The following is a 13,039-nucleotide window of genomic DNA, read 5'->3' as shown; positions in this document are numbered from 1 at the left end:
ATCGGGGTTGGGACCTTCCCAACCTTCTCTTTGCCAATAAATGATTCGGTAAGATCGTGGCTCTAAGTGTTCAGCAATCTGAAAAAACAAATCAAAAGGATAGTTCTAGAAGAAAATTAAATCATCAGGATTTGTCATGTTAGCCATTGGCCAGTTACTCATCACTCACATTGAGTGGTCTACAAGAAAAGCTAATCCATGTTAGCAGATATACATGATAGTTATGGTTTGTTAGTATCTAGCTGCTAGTTAGATATTGTTAGCTAACTTGTACATCACGTACATATCTATAACCGACATATCTTTCTGTCGTAGACGATCGTTATTGTATTCTGAATATGAATAGCAGCCTGCGCCATCTGTTTGGATGTGCGATTCAATCTATCTTGTGTTTTGACTTGGTATCAGAGCCTAGTCTTCGACGCACGTCCACATCCTCAATCCCTCGCAGCGATCTCCTCGCCGCGATGTCCACCTCTCCCAACACCCTTGCTGCCAGCGGATCGGCAACCTTGAGCTCCCAGATTTCCGGCACTGCCAGTACTCTCTTCGTTCCGGTTGGGTCGATGATGACCGGGCAGATCGCCGTGCCCAACCTCGCCCAACTTGTGACGGTGAGACTCTCACGAGAGAACCACCTGCTCTGGAAGACCCAGATCATCCCCGTCCTGCGGGGGCACCAGCTTCTCGGCTTCGTCAACGGCGAAAGCACACCTCCGGCTCGCCTTGTTCCCGCCTCCACTGCTGAAGGGGCGGAGATGGTGATCAACCCAGCCCATACGGTCTGGCACGCCCAGGATCAGCTGCTACTTGCAGGGATCCTCTCCACGCTCGCGCCCGACGTCATCGCGCGCACGCTGAACTTCACTACCTCGGTGCAGATTTGGACGGCACTCGAACGCATGTACGCTTTGCAGTCTCGCTCCAGGATCATGCAGCTTAAGAGGCAGCTCACGCACGCCCAGAAAAAGGGCATGAACATGGCTGATTATTTTGGCCATGTCAAGGGTCTCGCTGACCAGCTTGCTGCGGCCGGCAGCCCCGTCTCTGATGCTGATGTGATCGACTACATGTTCACAGGCCTTGACAACTCGTACGACGCCCTCGTCACATCGATCAATCTGCTGCTGGCCAACGGCGGCATCTCTCTCGATGAACTCTACTCGCACATGTTGGACTACGAGGCGCATCAGGACAATGCCAATACCAGCTATCAGTTGTCGGCAAATCTCGCCGGAAGAGGCAACGGCGCTCGAGGCGGCAACAACGGTGGAGGTGGCTCCTCCGGCAACGGCGGCAGCCGCCACCGCAACAATGATGGGCGCAACCAGCAGGGAGGCAACCGCCGTAGTGGTGGCAACGGCTCCAATGGCCAACCAACTGGTGGCCACCAAGGCGGCTATAACAGGAGGAACTCCAACTCCGATCGTCGCGGGTGCCATGCCAAATCTGCAACAAGCTCGGCCACTCTGCAAGGACCTGCTATGATCGCTATAAACACAACTCCCAGCAGGAGGATGCACGTTTCGCCAACAACATCCCCACTGGCTCTCCGGCGCTCGACCGAGTGTGGTACATGGACTCCGGCGCCACTGACCACATCACCGGCGACTTAGACAAGCTGCACATGTGTGAGCAGTACACGGCAAGGACCAAGTGCATACAGCAAATGGAACTGGTATGGCTATTACTCATGTTGGAAAAGCCCTTCTTCCTGCACCGCATGCACCTCTTGTCATTACCAATGTTCTCCATGTTTCACATACCACAAAGAAATCTTTTGTCTACTGATCGACTCACCTCTGATAACAATGTTTGTGTTGAAATTCATCCTTTTTATTTTCTCGTCAAGGATCGAACCTCGAAGAGGGTTCTGCTTCACGGACCTAGCGAAGCTGGTCTCTATCCAGTTCGTCCCCTGCAACCAAGTAGGAATAAAACGGCGTTCTCTGCTGTCACCAAGCCCAGTCATGATCGGTGGCACTGTCGACTCGGTCACCCCTCCTCACGGATAGTAGATCATGAGTTCAGTCGTGAGTCAAATAAAGCACATGTGTGTGATGCATGTCAGCAAGGGAAGAGTCACCAACTTCCTTATGCCAGTTCTTCTAGGGTTATTTCATTTCCCCTTGAGCTTATTTTCTCCGACGTTTGGGGGCCTGCGTGCACCTCGTCGGGAGGTTTTAGCTACTATGTGAGTTCCATAGAGGAGTTTAGCAAATTCACTTGGTTGTTCTGTCTTAAGCATAAATCCGATGTTTTCAATATCTTCCATCGCTTTCAATCTCATGTCGAACGTCTCCTTAATCGCAAAATCTTGCAAATTCAGACCGACTGGGGAGGAGAGTATCGTAAACTTAATACCTTTTTCGAGAACATCGGCATTGAACACCACCTATCATGCCCGCACACACACCAGCAAAACGGATCAGCAGAAAGAAAACACCGCCATGTTGTCGAAACCGGTCTCACTTTGCTCGCCCAAGCCTCCATGCCATTGCGATTTTGGGATGAGGCATTTCATACCGCATGTTTTTTGATCAATCGTCTTCCTGCACGCACAATTAATATGCATACTCCTCTGGAACGCTTGTTCGGCACCGCTCCAGACTATACTTTCCTTCGTACTTTCGGGTGCGCTTGCTGGCCATGTCTTCGCCCTTACAACAATCATAAACTGTAGTTTAGGTCCAAGCGTTGTGTCTTCCTCAGGTACAGCAGCATGCACAAGGGTTACAAATGCCTTCACGTCTCGTCTGGCAGGGTGTATATCTCACGAGATGTTGTATTCGACGAGCACTCTTTTCCCTATGCCGATCCATCCCAAACAGACTCACTACCCCCATCATATGATGAGCTCCGTCTACTTGCTCCACCTAAAGCTTTTGATCCTGTCATCACAACTGCTACGGTGGATGAAGAAACTTCTCCTATGGGTAATAGTATACCTGTTTTGTCTAATGTAACGCATGATAATCCACGCTTGGTCTCTGTTTTTCCTGTGCAGGAACCTACGTCGCCATCACCATGCCCTCGATCTGACCCTGCCATGCAGGACCCGATCAGCTCAGGTCACGCATGGAAGCATCCACCCCGTCCTCGCCAGTCCGGATGGCTCCTTCGCCAGGTCTGGCCTCATCCGCTCGGCAGGCTTCCACTAAGCCGGCCGCTACCCCACCCGATGGTACGGGCTCCCCTACGCCCCCGCAGGTTGACCTGCGTGTGGCTGCTCCTGCTGACGTGCCTCTGCGATACGCCACTCGCATCCGTGACGGCACTCAACGTGAGAAGGTGCGCACCGACGGTACTGTACAGTATGACACTCATCGTCGCCGGCGTCAAGCTTCTTTGGCAACCGTTGAACCCTCCAGTCATGTCGATGCTCTTGCGGACCCTTCCTGGCGGTCTGCCATGGACACAGAATATGCAGCGCTACTCAAGAACCGGACTTGGCACCTCGTTCCTCGGCCGGCTAACTGCAATCTCATCGACTGCAAGTGGGTTTTCAAACTCAAATACCGCGCTAATGGTTCTGTTGATCGTCACAAGGCGCGGTTGGTCGTCAAGGGGTTCAAGCAACGCCATGGCATCGATTATACAGAAACATTCAGTCCAGTCATTAAGCACACCACTATTCGACTGATCTTATCTATTGCAGTTTCTCGCGGCTGGATGCTTCGTTAGTTGGACGTGCGGAATGCGTTTCTTCACGGCATTCTCGAAGAAGATGTCTACATGAAACAACCCCCGGGGTATGTTGATCCACAGCTTTCGCATCATGTGTGCAAACTGGACAAGTCACTGTATGGTCTCAAGCAGTCTCCCCGGGCTTGGTTCTCTCGCCTTAGCACAAAGCTTCTGGAGCTTGGTTTCCATCCCTCTCTTGCTGATTCATCTCTGTTTATTTATCAGCAAGGGGGAGTGTGCATCTACATGCTGATTTATGTCGACGATATGATCATCACCGGTTCTTCAGGCCAAGTTCTAGCATCACTTGTTAGTAGTTTGCAGGAAGCTTTTGCTCTCAAGGACTTGGATGACCTCCATTATTTTCTCGGAATTGAAGTGCATCGCCAGGGGGAGTTTATACTTCTGAAACAGGCCAAATACACATATGATCTCTTGAGGAGAGCATGTCTAATTGACTGCAAGCTGGTTACTTCGCCAATGTCTACTTCTGAGACTCTTTCCCGTGAAGGAGGACAACTTATGTCATCAGAAGGAGCCACGAGATACAGGAGTATTGTGGGGGCATTGCAATACCTGACTTTGACTCGCCCGGACATCAGCTATGCTGTAAACAAAGTTTGTCAATATCTTCACTCACCAGCAGAGGAGCGTTGGACAGCAGCGAAACGTATCTTGCGATACCTGAAGCACACAGCCGACATAGGATTGAAAATCAGCAAGTCCACGTCCACTCTGCTAAGTGTTTTCTCTGATGCTGATTGGGCTGGGTCGCCTGATGATCGACGCTCTACCAGCGGTTTTGTGTTGTTCTTTGGCTCTAATCTAGTGTCTTGGAGCTCGAGGAAACAAGCTACGGTGTCTCGGTCGAGTACCGAAGTGGAGTACAAGGCGCTAGCAAATGCAACAGCAGAGTTGATTTGGCTTCAAACTCTACTTGACGAGCTCGACATTCGGCAATGAAGACCACCAGTGTTGTGGTGCGACAACATAGGAGTAACATATTTGTGTGCTAATCCAGTATTCCATGCACGCACCAAACAAATTGAGGTTGAGATTTTTTTGACTATGAAAGTGATTGGTTCGGCACGAGCAACGTAAATGTAACTTGTAAACGTAATAAAAGAAATTCGACACATGTTTGTCTTGCCACTTAACGTCAGGCAATTACAAATAAGAAGCCGTGCCGCTCATGGGTCATGGCCTTCGTGAGCTCTGGCCAGCATGAGAAGGCCAGGCTGGTCTCGCTCGACGTGCTCAATGTCGTCTCCCTCACGCTCAGGTCACTCAGGGGAGGGCAGGGGTTGCTCGCCTCATCATGCGTGCACTATCCTTCAGAGTTTGATCCAACAACTGTCCGAACAGGCACTATGGCTGGACACCTCTCCTTGCCACCGTTGGTGGTAGCCCATGACGTAGGTTGCGGGCTTGGATTAGCGCTCGTCACCGCTGAAAGATAGTGCACACACGGTGAGGCAAGCAATCGCTGGTTATTATAGCGGACGGTAGCGACAGCTCGCGGGCGGCCATGGCAGTGAGATTTGGCAGGATCGATCTTGGAAAGCTATGGCGCCAGCTGCGATGAAAGCGATGTTGGGACAAACCCATCGGCGACCCAAACGCCGGACCAAGGTAGATGAAGGAGACACCATGATTTTTCCGGCGACGAACTTCGCGGCGCACCAACGCCTGTATCTTGGCTTTATTTCTCACAACGACTCGAACACATACATGAGGTACACATGCACGCACGCGGCACAACCCAGAAGAACTCTCACGTCGACCGGGCACACACCACGGTCCCGACGGAGACTACATCTTCTAGACCCCCCACACTTGGCTCGACACACCCCGTTGCTCGGCAACACACCGGAGCACGGCTACACACACCGACGCCCTACATCAATACATGGAGAGGGGTTTTATACCCAGGCTAGCACACACAAGCTAGCCTCCACGCCCACCACTTGCCCACGTACGTACTGCCACCACATTAGGCCACTAACTAACCCATGCACACACATGCACTAACTAACTTTGATTCCACCTTTTTTGGACTAACCAGATCACCACGGAACGAGCAAACCAGCCAGCTTTGTAGCCATCGGCACCGCAGCGCCTGCACCCACCTCGCGCACGTACGCCAGCGACTCGGTCTTGAGCGAACGTGAGCCGTTGCTCACCCGCGACCTGGAACTGCACGCCTCATCATGATCTTGCATGCTCGGTCGCCACCGTGTGCGGGCATGGTTTATTGTCAACAAGCGATCGGTGCTGAAATTTCCCTCCAATCAAAAGGAAAGGGGTCCTTTTAAAATTCGTATGCATACAGAGGAAATGGAATCTCGGATGCGGGATCCCTAGAAAATCTATGACGACGCGATTTGGAGCATATATTGTGGCCGGGGCTACAAACCGACAGTTATTAATTATACCGGACGACCTGGTTTACAGGATCTGCTAGAGACGCTCTTATAACATTTTGGATACAGCCACCGGGACATAGTAATTTCAAAACACACACACATGCCCGTAGCTAAGAGAGGGGAACCCAAGGTTCAAGGCGGTCGTCGGGACAGCTCAACGGTCTTCCTGCTTGAAGCAATAGAGTTTAGTTCTTCTAATACCTTGTTTGGAACCATAATAGATTATAATAATTTGGATTATGAAGATAAATTATATAATCTGGTTTATAAAAATAATCTAGGTGGACATGTTTGGAGGCCAGATTATATAAACTTTAATCTAGGTTTTACGTTGCATAATGACCTGTCTGCCCTCTGTTATTTTTAAAAGAGAAGGGTGACGGTGGTAGGAATGTAAATATCTCCAATTTTACAAGGGTAATGGGTCATTAGCAATCCATAATCTGATTTTAGCTGGTATAGAGTAGATTATGAGTTTTTAATAATCTATCCATCTAGTTTTTATAATCTACAATATAAGCTGTCCTGTTTGAAGACAGAATAGATTATAAAAACTGGATTATATAATCTGGGTGGTTCCAAACAGGGCCCAAGTCTCAATTGATAACCACCGATTGTCCAGTTGGCACAACATCTTTGACCAGTAAGGGCCAAGTGTTTTTCCAGTCGGCACATCATCTTGAACCAGTAAGGGTCAACCGTTTTTCTAGTCTTGAAAGAAAACATCTTTGTCCGATTGCAGCTGAGAATTGACTAATGAGAAGCAACGATGACTGGGGAGGTGGTGTCTATTTCTCCTTTTTGAATATTGATAAAGTGCGGTGTGTGAAAATGTTTTTGTAGAACTTGCAAAAGAGCCGAACTATATGACCTACAACATTGTTTTTTTTTTCGCCCTAACGACGGAAGCTAGGGTTCCCTTGTCCTCCGGCGCTCACCGCCATGAGTTCTCTTGTCATCGATCGGCCCTAGCGTCGAACACACCTTCCATCTTCCCTTCGCTGCCCGGCTTGTGCCTTCTTCAGGCGTGGGCGATCACAAGGTTCACCATTGTTCGAGATGGCTACACCACCGGAGGCGAGTGGGTCGCGGCCAAAACCTACTGACGATCCCAGCGCCTTGTTGGAACGCTTGCATCTGGAGGAGGATGAGCTGGATAACATAGTTTGGGAGGACAAAGCGGAGGAACCACATGAGAAATCAAATTGGCTAGCGCTAGCTAGGGTTTTGACAACCAAGTCCTTTGGTCAAGGGGCGTTGATTGCTAACATGAAAGCAGCTTGGAACCCTGCTAAAGAAGTGGTTTGGAGAAGAATTAACCCCAACCTGTTCTCTGTGCAGTTCAATTGTCTTGCAGATTGGAACAAGGCTCTGCATCAAGGGCCTTGGGATTTCAAGAGCATGGCCCTTATCATTGCAGAGTGTGATGGGTTTAAAAATCCAAAATCAGTGAAGCTCAATAAAATTGAGACATGGTGCCAGATCCATCGTCTCCCATATATGGTGCTTAAGAGGGAACAATTCGTGAGGACCGTGACACAACGCATTGGGGAGGTAGTGGAGCTACAGATCGTTCTCCCTAATGGCTTCATTGGTGAGTTCATACGGGTTAGAGTTAAGATCGACATTACAAAAAAATTGTCGAGATTTGTTGGATTCACGAAGGCTGGAGAAACTGAATATTACCAGGTTAAATTTGAAAAGCTTCCTGTCCTCTGCTACATGTGTGGTTTACTGGGCCATTGGCATGAGGAGTGTGGATCAGGTGAAGATGACTCAAAAGATATGGAGTGGGGACCCTTTATCCTTGCTGCAAGAAGGATAGCTAATGCTAACCGCAGCACGAGACAAAGCTTTGGTCGCGGTTCAGAGAGGGATGCTGGGGTGTTTGGTGATGAAGATGATGGCACTGCCTATGGCAGGGGTAGGGGTGCAGGAAGAACACATGGATGTAGCCGTGGCTATGATCATCGGAACTGTGATACAAGGGACGTTCAGACTGCACAGATGTAGGGTCAGGAACCTGGAGCTGTTGCTTCCACTGAGCAAAGGCAATTCATGCAGAAAAGTTGGCGCTTTAATGCGACTAATGCATTATGTGCCACGGATGCAGAGATGGCTAACGACGCTGATGTTACTCAGCCTGGGCAGAAGGATGATGCTCTTACCTTGGGCAAAAGGATCGCTGACGACTCGTGCACACCACCCACAATTGTTGATCAAGGGGCCATGGTAGTGAGTGTGGGAACCATTGTTCCATTGAGGATCACTACGGATCGTGTGGGACAGTTTGAAGGCTCTGATATACCCTGCCCCCCCCCACCCCCCCAATGAGGGTGGTACTCCTCAGAAGAATGCTGAACGGAAAAAAGTTAAGCCTAGTGATGGTATGGCCATTGACAGCAACATAACCATTACAGCGGCGGCCTTCATGATGGAGGACCGCCCGGACCAATGAATCTAATTAGTTGGAACTACCGGGATGGGGTGGATCCCCGGACAATTCGAGATGTGGCGACGCTTGAGCGGTCATGTTCCCCCATGTTCGTGTTCTTATGTGAAACTCGACCATGACTTCCCTGCGCTCATGGAGCAAAAAAAGATTCGGTAACATCACGAAAGAGATTAAGCCGGCTGGAAGAGTTGATGAGTATGAATGTTGATAGACAAGAAATAAGGGAAGTCTCGGACAAGCTTAATGAATTACTGGGCAAAAAAGACAAAATGTATTTGCTATTATAGGTCACTATTCACATTATTTTGATCGAAAAGTTGTATTTTTTGAAAAGAAATCAAAGTATAATTTTCATTTTGTGGAATTTTTCTAACAAGTACAATGCAAGGTCAAGTTTGTTTCAAAAAATATTTCCAGATTTTTTTGACTTTTTGTTGAATTGCTATTTATTTTTGCTTATAGGTTGTTATATACATACAGGTTCCAAAAGTTCCTCTCCGTACATCCCATCTCTATACTGCACCAGCAACATGCTTAAACTTATAATTTCATCAAGTTTACATAGTAATATAAAAAAATCAAGTGTAGATATTTGTGCACAGTGAGCTTAAACTTATAATTTCTTAAATAAAAATGATGGCGAAAATATTGAAAATAGTTTACATATAAACCTAAGGAAAACGTTTGAAGCCGGCGCGCCGGCCGAACTGTTCGGCCGGTCGCACGCGTGGCTGGCCCAGCCATGCAGAATTTTTTCGTTTAAATTTGCTGCAACCGGCGTTTAAATTTGGTACAAGCGTTTAAATTTGCTATAATTTATCCACTAAAAAAGCTGCATCCATGTTTAATTGCAACCGGAGTTTTTTGAATTTTTCGCTACAACCAGCGTTTGTTTTTTGCTACAGCCGGTGTTGATTTTTGCTAGAACCGGTACCAATTTTTGCTACAACCGTTCACTAAAAAAGTTGCATACACGTTTGTTGGAGTTGCAACCTGAGTTTACCGGATTGTTTTGCTACAACCCACATTTTATTTTGCTACCACGCATCATCAGCATCGTTTTTTTGCTACGACCACATTGATATTTTTTTTATACAATCATATTTTTGCTGCATTCATGGTCGAAAATTTGCTACATCGATGCTTATTTTTGCTACGATCAAGAATTTTTGTTGCATGAACAGGTCTGACGATCAAACCAGATCCAATCTGATGGATCGGATGGCCTGCGTACGGCCGGCCGAAAGTTTCCGTCAGTGCGCCGGCATAGAGCAGTCCCCTAAACTTAATGAAAACATTATATATTGTACAAACTGCACTACTGCCTAAGCACTTTTTAGGAGCAATGAGCAAATGGTTCAACCCAGAGGAAGAAACTCATAATTCTCAAGGTGTTGTAGAACGTAAGTGAACTGCTCAAGTCAAGTGCCATGGTCACATGCACTAGGATATTAATATACCTTCCATGCATGTACGTACGTACAGCCTGAAAACGAGCCTAGAAGATCATTTTGACTCTTGACACGTACGTACGGCTCCACCACGGACGGACGGACGATCTACCTATCTGGCAGCACTATTTATACATACTAGTACAAATGCCCGTGCGTTGCACCGGGCGAAAAAAGAGGCACAATCAGCTTTATATTGCATTGTGTACCATTTTAATAGACATCAATAATAAGGTAAAATTGTTTATTGCTTTTTGTATAATCAAGTTTGGACGTGAAGAAGCAAACCTAGCATTCTTCATCAGATGCAAGAGCAGTTTTGCATGGAATAGTTTGTCAATGATTTTTTTGGGCTTTTCTAGTAAACATAAAAATTTCCTTATTTCTAATAAAAGTTCAGGTTTACATAAAAATTGGAACACTTCTTTAAGAATCTTAAATGTTTATGAAAATTAGAACATTTCTCTAAAAAAAACACATCCTTTGACTGATGTTTTTTCTTTAAAGAAATCAGAAGTTGAAACAATGTTCATATTTTTTTAAAAATATCATGGTTGTCAAAAAACTTGGTAACTCAAAGAATTATTCTGAATTTCAAGATTTTTTAAAAATATACTATAATATTCCGATTCACCCCGACAACTGATTTTTCAAAATTTACTCAGGTATATAATCAGAAAGACTCAGAAGCATTACTATTTAACTGCATACATTCAATCATTCTTGAACATTTCTAAAATCAAGATTTGTTTTTACTATTTATAAACATTTCTTTAAAATTCCGAACAATATTTTATATTACGAACTGTTTTCAAGTATTTTCTTGTGAATTGACGAATAATTTATTTATTGAAAATTAGCCAGCTTTTATGTTGACCAGTGCGCACTTCTACAACCATTTGAACTAAACTAAAACTGAGCCATCCACATAGTTTTAGAACACAGATGAAAACACAGTCTTAATTTCAGAGAACGTTTTTGCATAAACACCAAAAATAAGAATAACAGGAGGATCACTCCCGGCTCCATTTTCATCAGGAAGCCCATGACCATAGGCACCAACAACACCTCTTCAAAAGCAGTACTGAAAATATTACAAAACAGAATCATGGATTCATGATGCATCAAAGGCAAACATCAGAGATAGTAAAACTTATAGGATCTGAACAGCAGCACCTCTTTAGATGGAGACAGTTGGACGCTTTCCCCCTTGGTGGTAAAGAAGGCCAGAGGTAGCTGTCCAAGATTGATATATTGCTGCAGAGGAGCTATGCTAAATTTGTGAACATGCTGTAACACGAAAGATTGATATATTGTTGCAGAGGAGCTAGTTAATGTAACAGAATCACAAAAGGCAGCCTAAAGCAGAAGATGGGGAGCATGCAGAGACCATAGAAAGCATCAGAGACCATATGGAATGAGCCATTTGACCGACTTTAGCATACTGTAATTAGCTTGCTAAGCATCTTTAGCATCACGGCAACCTACAATCTACCTATGCAGTATGCATCACATTGATATCTAGCACAAGAATATCAGCTACAACAACGGTAGATACTTGTAAGCCACATAAATAATCTAGCACCAAACCATACCAGTTAAGTTGCATTGAACCATGCCAACATATCCAAACAAAAAAAAGGGAAATGGTGGGTAGTGGCCACATGACCAATTGACCACAACCACAGAACAACAAGAAGCCACCGGTGCCATGGCTAGTACAAAGGTCAACAACAAGCCAAAGTGAGAGAACTGTGAGGAGAATTCAGATCCTCTGACGCTTGTTGATGAACACAGGCTGTAACAGACGCACTCTGATGAACTGACTGCATTCAGATCCTCTACCGGCGCAAGGGGCGAGGACGGCGAGGCTCCGGTGGTAGGTTGGCGGCGGAGATGGTCTCCCCCGGACCGGATCGGGGCGGCGGCGGCGGAGATCGAGGCAGAGGGTGGCGCGGTACAGGCGGCGCTTGGGGCCGGCAGTGGAGTTGGCTGCGAGCCGGTGGCCGGCGCGGGGTGGCTCGACTGCGGATGGTGGGTAAAAGATAAATAATCATATAAGTACTCGAGTATTCTAGAGGACATGGCAAGAAATACAATTACTTCAGTCCACTAATGTACACAACGTGGCTCCATGCATATGTCATAAGCAAGCATGGATTAACACTAGATCTTGTTCAGGCATGCTTGGGAGAAGGACTGTATCATGTTAACTTCAAATTCTAACCACACAGAAAGCATTTTTCATGTTGCCCTGGCATGGTGATCACCTCTAAAGTCAGTTGAATTATGTAGTTACAGAAGTACTCCTAAATTACCAAAAAGAACACGAAATTTGACTTAAGAGGCGTTGGCCAGAGTCAGTTACATGCGTACAGTTCTCAACAAAGAATTGTTGCAAATTTACCTCTCTTAAAATCGAGAAGTGGACCTCATGAGTTGCCAGAGCAAGCATGATCAAATCTGCATCCTGAAAAATGCGGTGATCAATGAGTAAAAGGGTGGGTGCAAAAATGACAGCTACTTTGAAATTTGCAAGTAAACTTACAAGGCCATATAAGACATGGCGTGTGTTTGGGTCAAACCCTGGAAGATTGCGCTGTAGAACAAACACAGCTGCCTGCAATGGCAATGCCATGACACCCAAGCAGTAACGTTACCGCATCAGCCGCGTCCTTCGCAACCCGGAACCGCCTGGACCGCTGCTGATTAATCTTGGCCCTCGGCGCAACACCATTTGTGCAGTTAAAGTGGAGCATTAGTGAAACCAACTTAGCATGACGAAACCGCATTGGCACGAAGCAAGCAGCCAAGCAAGCGAGCAGCTCACCGATCGCCATGTAGAGGACCTTCCTGGGACGGACGAGGTAGAAGAGGTGGTCGATGTAATCAAAAATCGACTTGAACACCTCGTCGTAGGTGGTCGGGGAGGGCTGCGGGGGGAGAGAGAGGGCCAAAGCCATGAGACCATGAGCACGATAATAAGCAGGGGAACAACTAACATTAGCTTAATAATAATG

The 13,039-nt window shown here is 46.7% G+C and overlaps 1 long non-coding RNA gene across 1 annotated transcript; it reads right to left on the bottom strand.

Moving 5' to 3' along the window:
- Positions 1 to 12,244: 12,244 nt before the first annotated feature.
- On the bottom strand, positions 12,245 to 12,750 carry LOC123404341. The gene is made up of 3 exons (XR_006611748.1): positions 12,568 to 12,750; positions 12,427 to 12,489; positions 12,245 to 12,289 (listed from the first exon to the last, which is right to left on the bottom strand). It is a non-coding gene; the product is annotated as an uncharacterized LOC123404341 (long non-coding RNA).
- Positions 12,751 to 13,039: the final 289 nt, after the last annotated feature.

The sequence above is a fragment of the Hordeum vulgare genome, chromosome 6H (assembly GCF_904849725.1).
Source record: "Hordeum vulgare subsp. vulgare chromosome 6H, MorexV3_pseudomolecules_assembly, whole genome shotgun sequence".
NCBI classification, from domain to species: Eukaryota; Viridiplantae; Streptophyta; class Magnoliopsida; order Poales; family Poaceae; genus Hordeum; species Hordeum vulgare.
This window is presented reverse-complemented; position numbering and strand designations above follow the sequence as displayed.